Source organism: Urocampus carinirostris, chromosome 15, assembly GCF_059441175.1.
Source record: "Urocampus carinirostris isolate Australia breed hairy pipefish chromosome 15, RoL_Ucar_1.0, whole genome shotgun sequence".
Classification (NCBI taxonomy): Eukaryota; Metazoa; Chordata; class Actinopteri; order Syngnathiformes; family Syngnathidae; genus Urocampus; species Urocampus carinirostris.
Genome location: NC_142363.1, coordinates 12,181,740 through 12,194,328, shown reverse-complemented (window position 1 = coordinate 12,194,328; position 12,589 = coordinate 12,181,740). Strand labels below are relative to the sequence as shown.

Here is a 12,589-nt window from a genome sequence, read left to right as displayed (position 1 = left end):
CAACATATTCCAATAAAACACAAAATTAACATGATATGAATATCATAAAAAAATGTAAAGATAAATGAGCAATGTTACCTTTAAAAATGTGTTTACTGGTGCGTATATTTAAATATACTTTATTATAAAATTGTAATCCTGCAAAGTAATCCTTATTTTAACTATTGTGTTTTTTTTCTGGAACTGTAACGGAATACAATTTCATTTTTTTGGTATCCTGATTACACATTACCGTAATATGTATTCCGTTACTCCCCAAGCCTGGTGATGGGATTAACACGTTGCTTTGCACTTCCCGGAGCGCAATTACTTTTGTTGTTAACAAGTACTGTAACAAATTATTAATAACATTTTGTTACTTGTTACATATGGTGCGTTACTCCGCTAGTTTTGGAAAGCACACCATGATTTACAATGTGTCCTGATCTCTTAAGAGTTAGGAGCTGCTGAGGTATCAATCCGATCCAAGTAAATAAATGATAGTAATCGATTATCCGTTCAAATAATTTATAAGAGTAACGTGCTAATTTTGGTTGTCAGTAATCCAGAGAATTACATAAAATACTAGTAACTAGTAACAAGAACTAATTGCTTTTTTCAGTAATGTGCCCAACACTGCTCTCGAAGCCTGTCTGGATTGAAGGGAAGTAGCACGTAGCAATCAGGGTGGGAGCGCCACTGTCTGCAGTGCAGCAATGGACAAGAAGGACCCCTGAGCATCTCCTCCAACAGCGCAAGACCAAAAGTATAGGAAACTGAAATAACCCGAAATCCTAAATCTACTCACAAACTTGTAGCCTCTCAATACTCTGATGAAGCTCAAATCTGAACTCCAGTCAACCAGTCTCAGACGGTTGACACACATTAAGAGAATAAGCATTCGGTGACACACATAACCTAACCCTCCCTCCATGACAGTTTGCACACGCCAGCAAGTTCAGACAGTATTCTTTCGCATACAAGCAGGTGGACGGCGAAATATTGAGAATAGAATGCAAAAATATTCGTCATCGTGCAATATGTCCCATTTTTGCATCAAGTGTTGCAAACCTACCACATTTATCGCATTGCTCATTAGGAAACCCACAACGTGGTAATCTTATCAAAAACATTTAAATACAGTTCTGTGTGCAGTGTGCTCATCCTATAACTTTTCCCCCAAATATAATTTCCTTAGTTAGAAAATCAAAAGCATTGCAAAAACCTCTCCGCTATAAAGCAAAAAACACTAACTTACCTGGCAAAGTGTCTACGAGCAGGATGCATGCTTTGACCACAGGAGACAGCAGAAAATCACACACTCATGTACCAAGGGGGGCACTGAATAACACACTTCCTGAGCTCTCCACCTGTATGCACCCCAACTCATTTATTCACCCACACTGATCTTAACGAAGGGGCAGAAAAAAAAGAAAAAAAAGAAGCGTGTATAAATGGCAGCAAGGATGCTGCGACCGGCGTTGCGATGGGTTGCAAGCGCACTATTTGGAGCATCCTTTGCAGCACAGCAGAGTGGCGGTGCAGCAAGAGAGAGGAGAGGCAGACCACGCTCACGTTTGCCGCTGCTGTTTCGCTCACGCGGCTGGAGCTAAACTGCGACCTGAATTCTGGATTCTGGACTTGGATCACAGATTTCAAACAGATGGAGCGTTTTGTAGTGAGGTGGCAGGAAAAAGAAGGCCCAAATAGAGTGTGATGTGGGTATTAGAGACGCTCCCCTACTTACGACCATTCGACTTACGTAAAACGGTAGAAAAATATCCAGACGTTGCTTTGAGTTAGATTTTGTATTGTGTGCACCTTTTTCCGAGTAGAGGACAGTACTGTAGTGCTTCTTTCCGGCGCTACCGGCTATGGCGATGTGAAAGGTCACCCACCATCCACCTGGAAGGAAAGATATTTGCTTCCTCTTTCTTGTTCGTGAGTAAAAATACAACATATGCAGTACTGTATCTCTAGCTCAGTAAGAACTCTGACGTTTTTATTGTTTAATATCTCGTGTATCCATTCAATACGGTTGGAGTTAAGTGTAAAGAAGTGGCGAGCCATTTCTTTTGAAATGAAAGTGGAATAAGAAAGCTTGATGCGGTTGAGAAAATGGTCGCAAGGCTTTTTTTCAGCCACTTTTTACCACGGTGGAGGACCTTTTGAGGCACATCTTCCAAAAGTAAGTTAAACTAAACTTTATTTATCTTTATAGAGCATATTATTTTATGAAATGTTTATTTTTTAGTACAAAACAATACAATTTATTTTACAAGCCTTAAACATACTTATAAAAACCTTAAACATGCATTCCATACAACATATAGCACTGAAGGAACTTACGAATGAATTCAACTTACAAACGATCGTCTCATTCGTAAGTAGGGCAGCGTCTCTATTGCATATATTATGCCTCGGAAGAGTTGTGTTATTCCTAATTTAAAAATGTGAGTGGCAAATTTAGGATGTAAAAAAGGGAATCAGAATTTAAAAGATGAAAACATTTTCCAATTAATCAAGAACAGTAATTTGCAAAAATATAAAATAAAAAATAAATTGCCTTTTAGCATATATTTCTTGTAAGTGCAATTTTTCTTATCTTAAGCCTTTTTTCATAAAACAAGAACATATATACTTAAATAAGCAATAATGTCATTCTGGGAGATGGTAGAAGGTTTCCCCCCATTTTTTATCATTTATTTTAATTTTTAGTAGAATATCTTCTAAGGAGCAAAAGTACAGTAACTAGAAAATGGTAGGTATCTTATTTTAATTTTTTTTCCCTTATTTTATTCAAGAAATAAAATAGCTTTAAACAATAAAAAATACACTTAAATGAGGACTTTTTGGGTAAATTACGTAGGAATTTATTTTTTGCAGCGTAATGACATATGTATAAAATCACAGGAAAAAAAACATCTCAGCAACAGTACTACACGTACTGTACACTCAAAATGCACAATTATAGATACAGTAGCATACATCCCATCATTTACACCATACACCATAAAGCGGTAAATGTTATTACACACTCAATTTTTAACACAATCCATCTCCAGAATATAAAAATGAATGAAATAAAAATGTCGTGGTTTAGAACCGTAAGCGGACACCTTTTATCGAACCGGAAATGTAAAAGAAAAGGGAGAAAAGCTGTAGTCTAACCCGTAAAGCAGTAGTGTTGGTCGGTATGATAATATTCAAAAGCGTCGAAAGTGGTTCACTGATAAAAAGAAACCGGGCACCAAATCTGTCACTGCAAGTATCTAGCTGATGGCACTAAGGGCCTGGTCACACAGCCGTTTGCGGCTGAATCACGGCCAGAATTTTCTGCCTGTGAGGCGGACGCTATTGGACGCTTTGAGGTCGCCATACAGACGAGATACAGCAGTGCTTAACACGTGGTCGGAAATTTACGCGCGATTGGCAGCGCGAAGAAGTTTTGCGCTGCTCAATATTTTAGAGCACGGGTACACAGCCTTTCACGAGCGTATCGAGGCTGAATCACGGCCAGAAATTTCTGGCCGTGAAGCAGACGCTGTTGGGCGCTGTTGGACGCTTTGAGACCGCCATATAGACGAGATACAGCAGTGCTTTACTCACGGTCGGAAATTCACACGCGGTTGGCCGCGCGAAAAAGTTTTGAGCTGCTCAAAACTTTGAGCACGTGTTAACCGCGGGAGGCACACAAGGTAATGACGCAGAAATGACACGGAACGACGTGCTCTGGCCGCGGCCAGGGCGTGGTTACACATGGGTAGGACGGGAAATTTCAGCGGGTAATCGTGGGTGGAGCACGGTAATAGCATGTTCTGCGCCTGTATCGCGGTGTTATTACGTGAAATTAGCGTGTTACGCGTGTGACGGTCAAACGCCTTTCTCCGCGTATATACAGCGCGATTTGCCGAGCACACGTCAGTTGTGCTCGAGACGTCAAGGGGTGGACATGGATCCCCGTCACCGTAGTGACCTCGTCTTAATCCATTTTTATTTCTTGACATTTATTTTCATTTCATAACAAGATAATAAAATCAAAATGAAAAACTATTACAATAAAAACATATTGGCTTCTTCGGTGCCATAGCTTGAAATCTTGATCTTCACGGGACTGTGTCTTGAGCGGTTATAATTTCTACAGCCCGGTGTTATGCCGAGAAATGCATCCCTGCCGAGATTTGCATCCCCTCGCTACTATAACCACTTTTACCTCGTTTTATCTCACTTTTATATCCCTTTTAGGGAATGTAATGGCGAACATATAACCAAAACCACTTCGTCTTGCATTTGTTGGGAATGTAATACAACTTAAACCATTCCGTCTTTGTTTTTGTTGTGAACGTAATCGAACGGTAATGCACACCGTATATAAAATCTTCCCCCCCTCGCGTGAACGCGCATTCTGCTGCGCTTCCAACAAAAGCGATCGTATTCTATATAAAACGCTTATTAAAACAATAAAGCGAGCTAATTATAACAATTGGGAGATCCTAGTCTATATAACGCGTTTATTTAAACAATAAAGTGCGATCGTATTCTACAAAATGCGTTTGTTAACGCGGATGAAAAAGTCACCAACGTCAATGCACGCTTCCAACAAAAGCGATCGCAGCAGAATACGCGTTCACGCGAGGAGTGTGGGGGGTGTGGATTTTGCGTAGGAGTCGGATTTGGGCACAACAACGGCTCGGGAGCTTTTATACCCGTGGTCCACACGAGAAAATGACGCGGAAATGGCGCGATGAGGGAGCAGAACAGTCGCCGGCGTCTGTTTTGCTGGCATACCACCGGTGAACAGCGGGTTGGCCAATTTTGCGCATTTTCCATCGCGGGCAAACACTGGCAAAAACAAAACGAAAAATTTTACCCGCGATACAGACGCAAACGGCTGTGTGACCGGGCCCTAATACAGCCTATGTTACGGCTTGCGGGACAGGATCCAAGCGCAGACAAGAGCGGCAGATTCAGTTTTAATGGGGAAGCGCGTTTCAACATAAGGCGCTACAGAAAGAAAGGGGAAAGGAAACAATTAAAAGAAAACACAGTCCATTCAAAAATGAGGCTAGTAATAATGCAAAGCCTTACATAAAGCTCAAGGCATAGCTGGATTTTCTTGAAAGGGTATTGCATCACTGATCCGGCAATGACTGTCTGACTGTCACAGTTGCCTTCAAATACGAGAGTCTCAATGAGCACCAGGTCTGCCAAATTAGGTAATCAGTTCCGTGGCGCCCTCCGACCGGTATTGGGGTGCTGGAGCCTCACAATTCGTTAGCACTGAGGAAATATGACTATAAATTTTCCCAAGGAAAATAGTACAATAGTAGCTCTTTATTTAAAATACAAACACAAGAATTTTAATCGACAAATTCATGTGGAAAAAAATCTGTGTCAAGGGCATTCCCAGAGGCTACCAATAGAGATCACTCGAGCCCGCTCACAGCCAGTATCAGCTTTTTCCAGTTTGCGCTTTTTCTACTAAAGGATAAATGTTTGTGTGTACGTTCATTTTGAGTTACAGTAACTTCAAATTCAAGTGTACAGTAAATATGTATTCTTCAACAATCTATATTTATATCTGTGAACCTCAGCCAATTGATCCCTCTACTAATGGTTGAAATTCCCCTTGTTGAGCTAAAATTTACCCTACAAACTCGACGCAGCACCTATTTACTCACAGCAAGACGGACTGACGTGGATGGTGTTATGAGTGCACTGCAGGAAAGAGGTCTAAATCAAGTTAAAGCTAGAGCTATTGTTGGTGATAGGAGTGAGTGGAGAGGTGTTGTATAAGGATAGTGGGATGTTTGGGCGCTTTCTGAGGGATGGGCAGGGCACCTGTATGATGCGGCAGGGGTAAACCAGTGAAAGCTGTCGGGCCCTGCTGTTGAACAAAGGAGTGTGTTGTGTCAGATAGATAGATAGATAGATAGATAGATAGATAGATAGATAGATAGATAGATAGATAGATAGATAGATAGATAGATAGATAGATAGATAGATAGATAGATAGATAGATAGATAGATAGGTAGGTAGGTAGGTAGGTAGGTAGGTAGGTAGGTAGGTAGGTAGGTAGGTAGGTAGGTAGGTAGGTAGGTAGGTAGGTAGGTAGGTAGGTAGATAGACTATGTAGAATGCCAAGACAATATTATCTGCTATCAGTGACTGAGACTATCCAGAGTAGAGCCAAAATGGGCAAGACGAAATTGGTCTTTTTTCGTGTAAAAATTGTTATACCGCGTACCCAATTTGAAATGATCAAAAAATGTATAAAATACACGGAAAATGTATAGGTTGACAGGTATGCTACCTCCGTCACTCCTCCGTGCAAACGCACCATCCGCACACCTTCGTTACGGTGACTGCCTCCATGGTAAGTGTTTGCTCATAATAAATTCGCATTTCATTATGTTCGTATCATCTTATTTATCTTATTCATATTGTGATTATTTTGAATTCACTTGGATGCTTTAAGGAGGACAGGAATGGACCAATTTCTTTTTAGTTATTTTATATCCGGAAAATGTGCTCCTTACATGAGCAAATCTGGCTACGACCCTAGAACAAATTAAACTCATACGAAAAGGTACCACTGTCATGACTTTTGAATCGTGGTAGTCAATCAGGGAGTAGTTTCGAGCAAGTGCCAGAGGGATGCTCTGCTTGCAGTAACAAGGAATCAGGGTTTTTACTGATAGTCCCTGGGTCCAAACGGGACTCAAGGTCGCTTGTCAGCGTGGCTTGCCGGCAGCCCAAATCCTTCAGTGATTAACCATAGCAGACAGAATGGAGCAGCTGTCAATCTGAATCTATAATAATGACCAAGAGAGAGCTCCAAACATCCCCTTTTTCAACCAGGTGCCACCGACGTTTATAAGGCCATTGAAAAAAAAGAAAATGCCTCCTTCAAGGGGACATGCATAATATTGACGGTGGCCCGTTTTCTGCTTTGCGAGTTTAAAAGTGATAAGAATTTATTTTCATTGCATTGTATTCTTTTTACAGGACCCTGAGGCGATCAACTGGAAGGAAACTTCAGAGGAAAAAATGCACATTTGAAAACATTATCAGTCTGAATAAACACAAAGCAACAATGGTAAACTATGAGGACTTTTCTGCAAAAAAGGAAGACATTGTATGATGCAGTGAAAAGTAAGGCATCGTCAAGAAATTGTGACACTAAAGACGCTCCTCTACTTCCGACCATTCGACTTAGGAAAAACGGTAGATAGGAACATGTTTTTTCAGAATGTTGAAAAATATCCAAACATTGCTGTAAGTTAGACTGTATTGTGTGCACCTTTTTCCAGGTACAGGACATTACTGTAGTGCTTCTTTCTGCCACTCCCGGCGTATGGTGGCGCTGTGAGGGGGTCACCTAGCATCCACCTTCTTCCTAGTTCGTGTGTAAACATTCTATACTGTATCTGTAGCGCGCTAAGAACTTTGACATTTTTATTGTTTAATATCGCATGCATCCCTTCAATATAATTGGTGTAAAGTGTAAAGAAGAGGCGAGCTGTTTCATTTGAAATGGAAGTGGAATACGGAAGCTTGATGCTGAACTGTTGAAGCTCATCTTCCAATGGTAGGTTAAACTTAACTTTATTTATCTTTATAGAGCATATTAATTTCTGAAATGTTTATTTTTCAGTACAAAACAATACAGGTTACTTATACCAGCCTTAAACATACTTATATAAACCTTGAACATACACTCCAAACAAAATATACTGAAGCAACTTACGAACAAATTCAACTTATGAACGGTCGTCAGGAATCTCGTTCGTAAGTAGGGCAGCGTCTGTATTACAGCATTTGACTCTGCAAACGGGCAGAACTTGGCAGAACATGTTTGCTTGTTTTGATATTTTTCCCCATTTCAATATATTGTATTATCATCCAGCAGATGATATATTGTTTTGTTAATTTTTCACAAAAAAAAAAAAATATATTATTATATTTAGCAACCTCATATTAATGTTCTAATTTTAGGATATATGTCAAGATTTTTTTTTGTAAAAACAAAAATAATGATACACATATGTGGCTTATTTCTTAAATATGGGGACTTTTTTACTTAAAAGCCAGATATGCAGTAAAATGTGAAAGACGTTGCTACAAATATACCTTAACATCGGGTTTGTGATTGAAAAATAGCAGGAAAAATAGCCAGAAACTGGCAGAATTAATATTCTTATTTTGATTTTAAGATATTTTATTATTATCTAATGGATGGTAATTTTTGTTGTTGAAATTTTTAATACATAATTCAATTCTTATTGAAAAAAAGAATTAGCAGTATAATATTTTTCTAATTCCAGGATATATTTTGATAATTATTAGTAGTACATTCAGAATTAATGATACATAAAATTAGCTAAAATTTTAGTATTATTCAATCTATTAAAACTAAATAAAATTACAGTATTTTGAGTTTAAAAATCATTAATATTAAAGTATTTAGCCGATTTTAATGTTGATTGATTCCCAATTTAATAAAAATCGTTGATAAAGTAGAAACATTTTGTATTAGTTTGTAATAACTTCATTTTTTATTTATATACATACTAATTAAATTAAATGATTTGTTGCTTTACCACTTAGTTCATGGTGACATTCTGAGGGTCACGTTTACTCTTGATGATGTGTTCATGGACCATAGAACACAGTTAAGGAGTTTTTAATGCGGTGCCGTTGATCGTTCACAGTTTTCTATTCGGGGTTGCTTTGGGCCCACAGAAGGGGCAATTTAATCCGGCCAATTAACCAAATATTCAGGTTTTTGAAATGTGTGAGGAGACTGGAGAGCCCGAAGGAAACCCACGCAGGCACGGGGAAAACATACAAACTCCACACGAGGAGGCTGCGGTAGCCGGACTTCGCACCGTGGGGCTGCGTGCCAACCACCCATCCGCCGTGTTGCCAACTTGTCAACCCCAAGTGAATAAAAACAATTGCATGGACAAAATTGATTACATCAACTGATTCTGACAATTTTCAGGCCTGCAGAGAATGCCCAGTAGGCCCTGATGACCCACCACTACTATGTTATTACAATGTAAAACCAGGTTGTAATTAGAGGTTAAAAGCGGCTTAGTCCTTATTCCTCAGGCCATGAGGCTCTTTAACTCCACCCGGGGAGTAAAAGCCCATATTAAACCCCACCCCCACATTTGCATATTACCCTATTTTTTATTACAGTTTCCACTATTTAAATACTCTATAGCAAAACATTATATTGGGTATTTTTATATTCTATATCTTTATTTTGTTTTTTTAACACAACACACATCTATCTATCTATCTATCTATCTATCTATCTATCTATCTATCTATCTATCTATCTATCTATCTATCTATCTATCTATCTATCTATCTATCTATCTATCTATCTATCTATCTATCTATCTATCTATCTATCTATCTATCTATCTATCTATCTATCTATCTATCTATCTAGTCAACCACAAACCATCATGCAAGTTACAAATCAAAACTTGCTAAAAAATCCCATTGCCTCATGATATAATTTCAAAACCAGTCCGCGAGTTGCTCAGGTGGTCTTAGGGGGTTACCAACCTGCGGGCACCTCGTCGGAGACCCCCCCACCCCTTTTTATACAACATTTCGAGGCACCCCCAGTATAACATAATTTAAATTTCACTGTCAGCCAGCCAATAAAAATATATCTCCAATTCAATGTACTGAAATGCGTAATCTTTCGCTTAGCGTGCATATCTTGTGTTTATATCATATTTGTGTTCATAAATATAATATGCGCTGAGAGTAATTTAATCAGCACCAAACCGATTATCTTTGAGTAATATAAGGGTTGAAAAACAAATAAAATACGTCACCAGTTTATTTTAATTTAAAGTCATTACCCATATAGCATGCATATTAAGCAGAGCAAAGAGCTGCTGTGCCAGAGGAATCAGCCTCCTGATGTATGAGCTTTGTCCTTGCCATGAGAAGGCAGCGATAGAAATACTAAGCAGACGCTAAAATTGTTGGCCAGCCAGCAGTATCGTTGCTCTCGTTTGACTTTGGCTAAATTAAATGCAAAGGTGACACGCTTTGCAACCTGCCTTGTGATGCTTGACTGATGTGCTTCACACTGGGCGGCTTTCCACCTTGCGAACATTAGCATCACAAACCCTTCATTTTTCATTTTGAAAAGTTAGATTTGCATAATTGTGACCAGCTCCGACAAAAGGGTCCTTATGTGCGAGGTAATGAGAAATTATATTTCCTTATATTCAAAATGTTTACTACACGTGTGAAACTCATGGCCTTCGGGGCAAATGTGGCTGCAAGACTATGCTGGGAGAGAGACATGATTTGGAGCGCGTCACAAGTTGACTTACAGTTTTAAATATGTCCACTAAATGTCGCCAGAGCGAGGCGCCACTGGCAAAGCACCCACTGTATCCTTGGTATTTGCTGGCTACTATTAATCAACCAGAGAATATTGAGATAACCCAGCCTAAAGTTGTTGTTTTTTTTCAAGGAGCTCTACGGAATTTGAAACTTTCTTACTCTCTGCTGCCATCTCCTGGCTTAAAATCATGATTCCAGCCTAAGCATGTCCCTGATGCGCATGCAAGTAGGGGTGCCCGAATAACTCATCTTTTTTGAGGTTGGGGTTGAGGTTTAGAGTTTTCTAAAAGCACGCCTTTCTGTTACCACTTTCATGTGACACTGACAAAAAAAAACTCGCGAGGACAAGCACGTCATCATTCTCCAGCCCTCATTCTTCGAACCTAATTTGTTCCGCTCCGAACAGCTCTGATAACAAAAAGATATAGGCAGATAGACACAATGGAAAATAAAGCATAAGGACTGTTTGAACTCACTTGGGCACTGTCGGCACATACTTAATAGATAAAATACCTATTGGAAATACCTGTATTTAACTTTTAACTTTTTAAGGAAACCTCCAACGACGCACGCCACCTTCAAAGTAAAAGTTACAGATGCGCTGTTAAATGTATTTGAATTCCAAAACGCGTTGTAAATTCAAAGAATATTATAAGAATTAAATAAATAAATAACTAGAAATGCTCGTGACACTGTGTAATATTTAACCTCTATATGTCACTGTAGTGTGTCTTGTAACCAAATCGAGTACTATAAAGCACACGGTAAAACTCGAACTACAACTACAAAGTGACCAAATCGCGAGTTTTCTTCTAATTGTTTTGCCCAGCCTTTCACAATTCAAATTCAGTGCCCCCATATTTTGTAAACTAACAAAACATCTATGCAACTCGTAGTTTTTGTTACTTCCCTTCTATAAACAGTAGTTGGCTTTAAAGGGACACCTTAAAATTTGACCACTCGGTCCGAGTGACCAAACTGCACCATTTTTCTTTCCAATTGTTTTGCCTAGTCTGTCAGAACCCGCACAAACGGAGGACCCAGACGCGTAACGTTTTCACAAAAGCTTTATTGTCAGTCATGCGCATGAACACAAACGCCAGGGATGCAGGGAAGTCAGAGGCAGACGAGATCGAGGCCGGACAGAACAGATGGGATCGATACAGGACACACGGGTATATACCGGACGGGACAGACGGGATCGACACTGGATACTGGAGCAAGACACCGGACAGGACAAGACAAACGGCATCGATACTGGATACCGAAGGCTGGAGCAAGATACCGGACAGGACGAGACGGACATGTTCGATACCGGATACTGGAGACTGGAGCAAGATACCGGACAGGAGGAGACAGACTAGATCGATATTGGATACTGGAGACTGGAGCAAGATATCGGACAGGAGGACACAGACGGGATGAATACCGGATACTGGAGACGGCAGGAAGATACCGGACAGGACGAGACAGGCGGGATGAATACCGGACACTAGATACACGAGCAGGATACCGGACAGAGTCAAAACACAAGTGTTGCAAGAGCAGAGGTTCGTTGACGGACTGACAAGGAGTGAATGAGAGCACCGAGTTTCAATAGGAGGGAAGCCAATCAGGCAACAAGCCGCAGCTGGCGCCAAACGGGCGAGGCCAAGTGAGGGCAATGGGCAACCGTGACACAGCCTTTCACTAGGATTTTGTTTTTTTGGGGTACTCGTGGCTCCCTTTAGGTGAGGCTTCTGTTATGGAAAACAAATGTAAACTTTTCATCCGACAAGTATTAAAAAATCAAAAAACAAATGCACGTCTATATGATCGTTCACATATTTTTGCTTACTACAAATCAATATTGTTTTTAATGAATTAAGTTTTTTTAGCACATCGACTGTCCACAAGATGTCTCCTTAATTGCTAGACATTGTATCTGTAGTGAGTTTTGGTATAAAATTTATAGTTTTGTACTATGGTGCTCGGGTACTCATCACCAAGTTTTATATTGATATTTTAGTTGTTAACTTTTATTTCCCACTTTTTTAACTTTTTACTTACCCATTGCCTGGTATGAATGTACCTTTGACATCCAAAACCGTCAATGGTAGTGAATAAGAATTGAATTCATTGGAGGTCTGTCACTATAATAACTGGACGGTTGTAGACATTTGACTCACACACATTTGATTAAAAAAAATACCGAAAAAAAATCAAAGTTACATTGACCTGTGA

At 39.6% G+C, this 12,589-nt stretch overlaps 1 protein-coding gene across 1 annotated transcript in view; it reads right to left on the bottom strand.

The window, feature by feature from the left end:
• Nucleotides 1–1,438, bottom strand: part of dlgap2a (discs, large (Drosophila) homolog-associated protein 2a) — a 181,552-nt gene extending 180,114 nt beyond the window's left edge. The window contains exon 1 of the mRNA XM_088354961.1: nt 1,238–1,438. The gene's annotated coding sequence lies outside the window, so the exon portion shown is untranslated. The remainder of the gene's footprint in view (nt 1–1,237) is intronic.
• Between the last annotated feature and the right edge of the window lie 11,151 nt (nt 1,439–12,589).